Raw genomic sequence first — 9,780 nt, forward strand, 5'->3', positions numbered from 1 at the left:
TGATTGAAAGTTCTTTGTATACGGCTGTGAATTACTAGAACTGGACTGTCTGAGGGTTTTTCTAAAGGAACAGTTTTTTTCTGCCCACACCGGAAAAACCACTCGCCTGGTTTTGTTTCATTCCAAAGCATATCAGTCATTCGAGCATATAGTACCTTACCACAGGGACCTTACTACTGGGACGACCGGTGGCGTTAAGAGAGGCGCTCCATGCGCCGTCTGCTGTCCCAATCGATAAAAAAAAACAAGCCATTTATGTGCCATTTTCCCCACAGTGATGTAGCTATGGCAACGGACATAACTAAACTGACGTATGTTTTCCATCTGAGCAATTGCTGACGGATTGTCCACTAAAATACATTACCGTTTTCATTGTATGATTTTTTTTTTGCCCCATTAAACAATTGTATTAAAAAGTGTGTCACAGTCAACACAAGTGTGGTATTATGACTTCATTTAGTATTCTATTTTTGGAAGTGAAATCAAATTCCGGAAAAGGCGTCAGTTTGGTTTTCTGATTCATATAAATAAAAGGGAAAAAAACCCAACAGAAAACATAAACGGCTTTATTTTGTTTTCATAATATATTGTAGCAATAGAACGTTTAAAACTAGAATAATTGGGGTAATTTTATAGTTTATAACATGTAGCCTATTTTTTTTTTAATTTCTTATTATTTAATTGACTGGCATCTGTTTTGACCCGGAAGTGGCTGAACTTGTGCGTACCCCCTTCTCACAGTCGCCTAAACAACTTGTAGTTTCGTGAGCCTGAGGAATTTTCTGGGTAATTTTAGAAATAAAATGTTTTAACATTGCTTTTCCTGGACCCCTTTTGCCCGGCTTTAGGAATTAGTGGGAAGGACTTTTATTCATTATTGCATTTTCTCTTTTTATATTATGCCATGGTAATAGGTTTATTCATTTGATAAACAGAAACGAGAAATGGGTCAGTATTTATATTTAAATCCCAAATTATGAAAAGAAAAACGATCTACTTTTCATTTACTTAGTAAAAGTCATATACAACTTGTTTTTGGTTCTCAGTTTCACTTCCAAAAATGGAAAAGGCTAATGAATGAACGCAAAAGTACACGGACCGCCAGTCTTATCGTACTTCTGTGTTTTCACCCACATTTTGTAACCCAAAAATGAGAGACTTTCAAGCGAGATGAATGTTTGCGATTTGAGGAATACCTACGGTAACAGATAACCAATACCAATAACCGTCAAGAGCGTAAGCTATATGCCTCGTCTATGGTGTTATAAATAAACTATATTATGTGAAAACAATAATAAAGACAAATTTGAAAAAAAAGTCACAAATATGAAACGGGTTCGTTCAAATAATAAGCGAACACGTTTATAGACTGAAGGGGGCGCTCTCTACTTCATATCTGAGCAGAGGTCGGATTCTTAAATGGATTCCGAATGTAATAAATCACTATTTTACAGATGCATTGAGTAGAGCCAACACCTCACCAACACCTAATTTCCGTCCGTCAGTTGACAATTGGTATGCGTTTATATACCTTATCAGTCGTTTTGTGGGAGGTATTGTGGATTTAAAATCAAAGAATTATTTGGTGGAATACCCAGGTTAACAAACCGCTTCAACGGCTTCATAGACAAAGCAAATGGATACTTCTTGCAGAGTAGAAATGTTGGAAACTTTCATTCAGCGACAGTTGGAAAGAGAGAGAGGACGTATACTTCTTCAGATCATCCTTCTCAGTTTAACACACACACACACACACACACACACACACACAGTTTACCCCTCTTAAATATATATGTAAGGGGGAAATACATGGGTCCGGAGAATTTTAATAACCTCCCACGGGATCAGAGAAAGAACGAAATAAAGACTGTGCTGCCAGGTCACAGATCCCAACCGCAAAAAAAAAAAAAAAATCATATACAACATGGATTCGCTTCAATTACAGACTGAAATTACGATGTACAATATTATGCTTGTCTCAAACACATTTAGTGTGTCGTAGTGGTCTGGAATGAAAGGGGGGGGGGGGGGGGGGGGGACGCCAGAAGTTTCCACATTGGATACCATTCTGTAGATATGAAGACATATTGTCAGCATTTCTCACGATGAAACGGAATCAGAATGAGCCGCAATTAAAGGAAATTTCCACTGATCTTTCTTTTCCTTGTTGTGGTCTTGTAATATGACTGCACTACAGAGAAGAGTGTGGTGATGTAGCAACTTATTGTGGAGATGAAAACAATAAACATCCTTTGATGGAGACAGTAAGAGTACCTGAGAGGGAAAAGAGAGAGAGAGAGAGAGATTTGAAGAAGCAACAACAAAGAGGAAATAAATAAATAAATGTCTCCTTTCACAAGTAAATACATAAATAATTCGGTTTAGCACTTTGATCTTGCCAAGTGACACATCTTCCTATGCATGTGACTGTTTTAGGGCCTGAGGGCAGGAAACTATTAAGTTAAGTATCAGGTGAAGATTGTCTGGAAATTGGATTTTGTCAAAACACCCTCCCTGACTTGCCTCTCTCTCTCTCTCTCTCTCTCTCTCTCTCTCTCACTCTCTCACTCTCTCTCTCTCCCTCTCTCTCTGTATCTCTGTGCCCAGAGCAGCACAACTGTTCAGCATAACTGTATTTTCAGTGATGGATAAATCCGCAGTGCACAAAGCCTCTCTCAGATTTACAGAGAGACTGATGAAAACTTACAGCTTCTTCTCCTTATTACAGTTCTTGCTGACACACTGCGACAGACTGCATCTTCAGACTTGTGTTTTTCTACTTTCAGTCATCTTCATCCTCTCGAACCAAATTCATTTGTTATTTTTACACCGCTTGACATTTCATCTCCAACAGGGAGAGTGGGTTGCACAAAAATGATGTTTTCATCTCTCTCTAATATGAAGAGCTCCGCGACGTCAAGCATTGACATTATTTTGAATGAAATGTCTAATGGCATCACAAATGGTCCCATTAGGTTAAGCAACAAAGAGGCAGGTTTGGATTAAATGGTGTCATCCTAATCATGCTTCCATACAAAATAAATAAATAAATAAAACCCTCAGACACACTTGCCCTGAATCTTTGATTGGAGCATCCTCCAATCAAATCACCCCAGTACTTTTCCAGACCAAAAATCTCCACATTGGCTGTGGCAGTATAAGTGTATACGTCCATGGCATTTCAATGAATATGACCCATAACCTGGCCAGTTTCAAGCCCAGTCATAAGTTAGTCAGGATCTTCTCCATTTCATACTTATTTACATAATGACGGACAGCACAGCCATTGTGTTTATCTCTCATTTTAATTAGTTCCTTCATAATGAATGCAGGATGATAATGTGCTTAGAGCACCTGATGGAGAGCAGAACCTGTGGGAGTTGATTTTAAGATGTCGTCTGTCACAGTCAGAGACTTTTCAGTGACCTGTGACCTCCGCTACGGAGGCCGTCGTTTTTCCAAAGCAGACAGGGGAGCCTGGCTCGCTAATTGGATGTCAAACCGAGAGAGCCGCTAAGGCCTCATGAGCAATTACCGCACTCTTGTTGTTTTAGATAAGACCACTCAACTCCACAGGGAGAAATTTGACAGCGTTGATAAGAAAAGTTCCATGAATCTCTCTCCAACAAGCTCAGAGGAAATTCGTTTAAATGTCTGTGCCTGAATCTTAACTCATTCATTGATTCATGCGTTAGATTTGTTTAAGAAACCCCTCTCTCTCTCTCTCTCTCTCTCTCTCTCTCTCTCTGTACCACATCTGGAGATGGAAAAGATTTGATTCACTTAAGTTTCGTTTGTTTGAGGGAGGTCAGAGTCCTCTGACTCAGCGGCTGGATCAAAATAACATCATATTTAACATGCTCGACACTGATGCCAAATCTGTCCTCTGTTTCCTTTCTAAAACAGCCCCCAGTATGACCAGATGGCCCGTGATAGTTTCACTTCATACTGGTTAAAAAAAGAAAGAAAGACAGAAGGTGTAGTGGTCTGGATTCAAGCGCTGGTTTCTCACACAGATATATCATCTTGCCTGCGGTATTTGGGAGGGGGGGGGGGGCGACTCTGGGTGCTAACTGAGACTCTCTGCCTTTATGAGGCACATCAGAGCGGTTTGTGTCGAATCCTTCTGAAGACACCTCCTAGAGCCAGACAACTTGTCTGAGACTGAAACAAGGGGTGTGTGGGGGAGGGTAAGCTTTGATCAGAACTTCAGTATTTCAGCTCAGAAGACCAAGGCTTAGTGGGTAATGCACAGAAAATCTAGTCATTAGTGTGACTTAGCTTTTGTACAGACTTTCAGGATTTTAACTCATGATATATGGTACCAGAAATTTAAACTGCAAAATTTAAACAACAAGGAGAAGAAGAAGAAAAAAAAGAGAAATTATTAATGTTATCTTGAAGCAGCCATGAAGGTAATTATTGCAAGATGAAAAGAGTGCAATTTCTTGGTTTTCCCACCAGTGGTGTACAATATTTCAGAGCCAAATACAGGTGATCATGAGCATAGAAAAAACAAAGACACAGAGACATTTACTCATTGATCCATTCATAACCCTTTAATTAAACAGAGATCAAACAAATAAGATCACGGCATGGTCAAATAAATATTCGAGTACAAACACACTGGGTTTAAGTTGCCTAAAAGTTACAGGGCTTGATATTCACGGTCATAACGCAAAACCCACATGCAGTCAAAACCTGCTTTTTCCACAAATGCTGTTTTCCTTCAAAATAAAAACGTTCTCCTAGTAATATCACTCAGAAACATAAAATAAACTTTGTGACCAGTTTATGACCGACGCAGTGACAGATGTACGGTCAAACTTTCAGGGAACGTGTGGCTCAGAGGGACAGCCTTTCAGAAGCAAAGCCACGAATATCAGCTATTCCAGGCGATACCTCTGGTTACTACATCCGTGTTTATCGTTATGACGATGAAATCAAGCCGATTTTCTCTCATGTCCGTGCTCGGGGAAGAGGGTGAACGGGGTGTGAACTTTCTGCGTGCCGACAGAGCCCTCCGTCCCGTTCCTTTCACCTCAACAATCTATAGCTTTTAAAGAACCGCATTTCATCACCTGCATAAATAAATCAATGGCTTTGCTAAAGGACCATCAACCACTCAACCTCAGGAATGTTTTTTTCTCTTTTCATCTGTGCTGGGATCACAATATTCCGATGGCTTCTTTTCACACAAAATGATTTAAAATTTGTTCCTGGATCCCCCTATAGGTTTTCCTTATTAAAATTCACCATAACAATGAAGTTCACTCTGGCTGATTCAGCTTGTTTGCATAAAACAGCTTGACTCTTCTGTCAGCGAGTCCCTGACAATAATAAAACATTTTATGAACGATGAAACCCAGCATCCAACTCGACTCCATAACATTTTCCCTAACGAGCCTTTATACATACATGGTCCTTATTTACATACTGTTTACTGTTTACTCTTGCTCTCTTTCCAGAATACAACTCTGACCAAAAAAACCCTCTTTTGAGCCCAGCAGTAAACATGAATGAAATTTGACCATAACCCTTTTAGCCTTCTGAGGAGTACATGGAGAGTAAGGTAGATTACAGACGTATCCTTAAAGTCTAATCTGTTCCCATTACCACATTGAGTGCAGTAGGTATGTGAGAAAAAAGACAAAGAGGAGGAGGAATGTATTCCAGACACTTCCCGATGCTAAATGTCAATGCATTCATGGGCTTTGACAAAAGAGAAAAGGGCATAAACTCTATTTGCTTAATGCGTCTCTTCAGTGTCACTATCGTTTGTGGTATTCTAATATGAAGCAAGGAAGCTGAAAGATGACGGGAAAGGGGATCTTGGCCAAAAAAAAAAAAAAAAGAAAGAAAGAAAGAAAAGAAAGAAAAAAAGGCTGCTGGTGTGACATAACAGATGGCCCCGGGATCGAGGAATGACACAGCGGCGCTAACGTCAGATGTGTGTTTTCAGGATAATGGAATAAAGGTGGCGACGTGGTGGCCAGGCCTCACGGCTCATTCGTCAGTTTGAAGGGAGACCTGCAGCAGGCCGCCAGCTCCGGCAGCAGTGACAGGAAGTGAAAAAAAACAAAAAACAAACCAAACAGTTCACTTCAGCTCTGCAGTGTCCTGCCCTCCAGACAGACTGTGCCCCGTTCAGCTCTGAACAGACCCATGATTATTTTATAACACCAAACTGAGCCAAACCATCGCCCTTTCTCTGTCACTCTCGGCTAACAGGTTTACTGCAGTCTCTCTCTCAGTCTTTGGGTGAGGAAAAAGTACAGAGAGAGAAAAAATGTATTTGTGCAGTTGAAACTATTCCGCTCGTCTTCTGAAAACAAAACAAACAACAGCAAAAGAAAAACAAAACAAAGCCAAACAAAACAAAACAAAAATCAATGCAGGACTTGAAAATGAAGAGTAATGATGTCTACAGCACTAAAACGTGTCACTCACTGAATGTGTAACTGGACTGCAATTCAATTAATCTGCAGTTAAGACTGTGACATTAAAACACATCACGAAAATGCAACTCAAATAATGACAGTAATGAGACAGACATGAGCGACACTGCAGAAAAACAAGACCAGAGCAAAAAAAAAAAAAAAATGGGAAATGGGTCCCTTTTGTAACTGAGATGGTGAGCAAAAGTCTAAGACCCCCCCCCCCCCCCCCCCCCCCCAAAATACAGGCAGTGTTAGAGACATTCGTCCAAAGACAGGCAGATTGAAAAAAATCAAATAAAAAGACTTTAGTGTATTCGTTCCCTGCCTGAACTTTTCCAGTCGCTCTAGCCTTCCATTCATGAATCTTTCATCAAAACAATCTTGTCAGAGACTCAGTGTGAGCTGTCTGATTGTTCAGTCCTCTGTCGTGTTGCGAGACCCCGGTCTTTCATATGCATTAAATATCGCTCTCCGTTATCTTCCTTTACCTATTCCCTGCAACTGTAAATTTGCATCTTAAAAGCATACATAGCCTTACAGCTGCATAGATGTCTGTTTTAGTAATGTCATGTGACCTCAGTATGAACAGCAAAAACTAACTAGTAATTAGCCAATAGCCTCATGTGTATGTGTAGCTGCAAGAAAATGTGCAACTATTGTTAGAATAAACAGCGATATAGAAGATACAAAATGAATGTGTAACTATCGTTAGAATAATGGACGATATGGAAGATATACGATATGAAATGAGACGAGTACAGCAGAGATGACTGTGGTTGTCATGGAAACGTGCCAAACAAGCCTGGAGGATGTACATGTGAAAAAAGAGAGGGAGGGTACATCTGATGACCAAATCCTTCAAGGAATGCGAAGATACTGATGCTAGCCAGACCGCGAGAGGAAAGGTAAACCGTGAAGACGGCGAATTCAAAATGTAATCAATTTGGCTATTGTGAGATGACAACGTAAACAATCTAGAGCGTTTTACCTCTATCTCCATTAGGGAAAAAAAACACGTCATTGTATTCTATCTATGAGAAAATATGACAATAACTTCTCTTGCTCTTTTGCAGGCGCAATACGCCGAACCTGTTCGCTTTTTTTCTGAGAAAGTTTTTTTTTGTTTAGTATAGAGAACAAAAGCCACTCTGCACATTCCATTACATTTTGATGATCTATCATTCCTTCCAGCTTTTTTTTTTTGGTTTTGTTTTGACAAAGCACTTTTCTTCAAACGGCTAAAAAGTTCCGAAGTGTTTTGATTGTTGTTTGCCCCCCCAGGCAGAAATGTTAAAGTAAGTGCAACATTAAAAGTTTTCTTTCTGTTTTTTTAATCCTCAGCACATGTAAATTGACATCGTCAATCTTCGCATCTGCAAAACATCCCAGGCAACGTAAACAAAACTACGTTAATAATAATGATGACGAAATCCTATCTGAAGTGCCAGATATTTGTAACCCACCCCTCAACCACACAGCAGAGATTAAAAAAAAAAAAAAAAATTAAAAACCTGCCATGCAATTAGTTGAAAAAGAAAGCTAGTGTTACTGCATGTATTTCTGTTAGCCCAAGGCTATCATGCATAGGTCATTCCCCAGTCTCCAGTTATAAAAAAAGCTTCGTTAAATCAATACGGGGCCACTCAGGCAGCTCTCAGAGCACCACATTCCTCCTCTCCTCATACATGTGGTATGGAAACCAGTCTCCTTCACGTATGGCTTCATTCACTTCCAGTTCATTTAGCTGAACTCTTTTTCTTCTTCTTCTTTACAATAACAACACACAGAAGCTAATGTGAAACTGTCACGCTGCCTCGGTTGGGCCGAAACAGTTTGCGCTCGCTCCCCCGCCCCACCAACCAAATCAACTGAGAGAAATAATAAAATGACGGGGATATGGCTAATAATAAGAATACTACTACTACTAATAAAGTATTCTAGGCGCACTTGACTACCTAGAGCTTATCTAGTCTTCAGGCTTCAGCTGCTGCGTGTTTTTCCTTTTTAGAAATGACAAACAGTGCGTATGTTGAGTGGGATGGTTTCCATGGTTACGGCTTTAATGCCTTACACTGGAGGTTCTGGAATGTTCTATGATGAGATACCTTGATTACTTCATATGCGAATAGTGAAAAAACAAACGGCAAACAATTAACAGAAAAATTAACAGAATATCACTTCAAATAAATAGACAGCATGCTCAAATAACAACATAAGGTAAACAAAGACACAAACAAACAAACAAACAAAAAAAAAAAAACAGGAACGTGCAAAGGTTATGCATGGTTAAAGATTTCTGGTAAAGTCAGTGCATCTGGTAGTGAAAAACATACATTACATCAAGTTTCCTACATGTTTCTTTCCTGTTTATTCTACTGTGTTTTTATACCCATGTTTTACTTTATGTTGGGTTTGACCAAGGGGGTCAAACAGAGGTTTCACGGAGGTGTAATTTAAGGTAAGATATTTTAATGCCTTTGACGGTAACTCAAGGTCACCCTCGCATGAAGGCACATGCGTCCAAGGGCAAAGACGCAAGGGTCTTAATTTTGAATGGCTGTGTGCGGAAAAGACCTATTCAACTGTAGTCCTGCTGGCTTTCACACTCACCAACCAGTACAGGTCACTGATTGGCCCTAAGCACCAATCGGGCCTTAATTAGGGTAATGAAGGTAAGGCCAAAAGAAAAATTGCTTCCGGAGCCAAACACGGATAGATCAAGTAAGGAGTGTTAAATAGAGTGTTCAATTACTTTAAAACTTTACTCACCAACACCCAGAGGTGGTTACGTCGTGGAGCACTGACATTAATGCTAACATTACTGGAGAGGTGTCATTAATAGATGTCAAATTTCACAACTATCATCTAAGGATGGACAAACTACAGTTGTACTCACAAATGTCCACCACTCACTAATAACAGTAGGGGGAGAGAGAGAGAGAGAGAGAGAAAGGTGATCAGTTTTGAGTGAGTAATGGTTTTAGTGCGAGGTGATGACCCAGTGGAAATTTATCCAGGAGATGTATCAGATGTCAGCCGAAATGCAGGCGCACTGAAATATGAGCCCCCCTCCAAAAAAAGGAATAATAATAATAATAACCTTGCACTTTTTAGGTAACTTGGGTTTCCCATACACTTTGCTAAAGGTCTAGACAAGGACTGGCTCCTTACTATCTCTGTAAGCCACCACTGTAAGCCACAACTTGTCTTCCCTTTGTTTGTGAATTCTTGGTAAGGTGACTGAGGAGTCCAGTAGGGGTGGAAGTAACCCTGTCCTCTAAACCTACCCAGGCTACGGCTAGTCTATATCACCAATTCAAATGGAAACAAACAGAAAAAA

Source organism: Chanos chanos, chromosome 8 (genome assembly GCF_902362185.1).
Source record: "Chanos chanos chromosome 8, fChaCha1.1, whole genome shotgun sequence".
NCBI classification, from domain to species: Eukaryota; Metazoa; Chordata; class Actinopteri; order Gonorynchiformes; family Chanidae; genus Chanos; species Chanos chanos.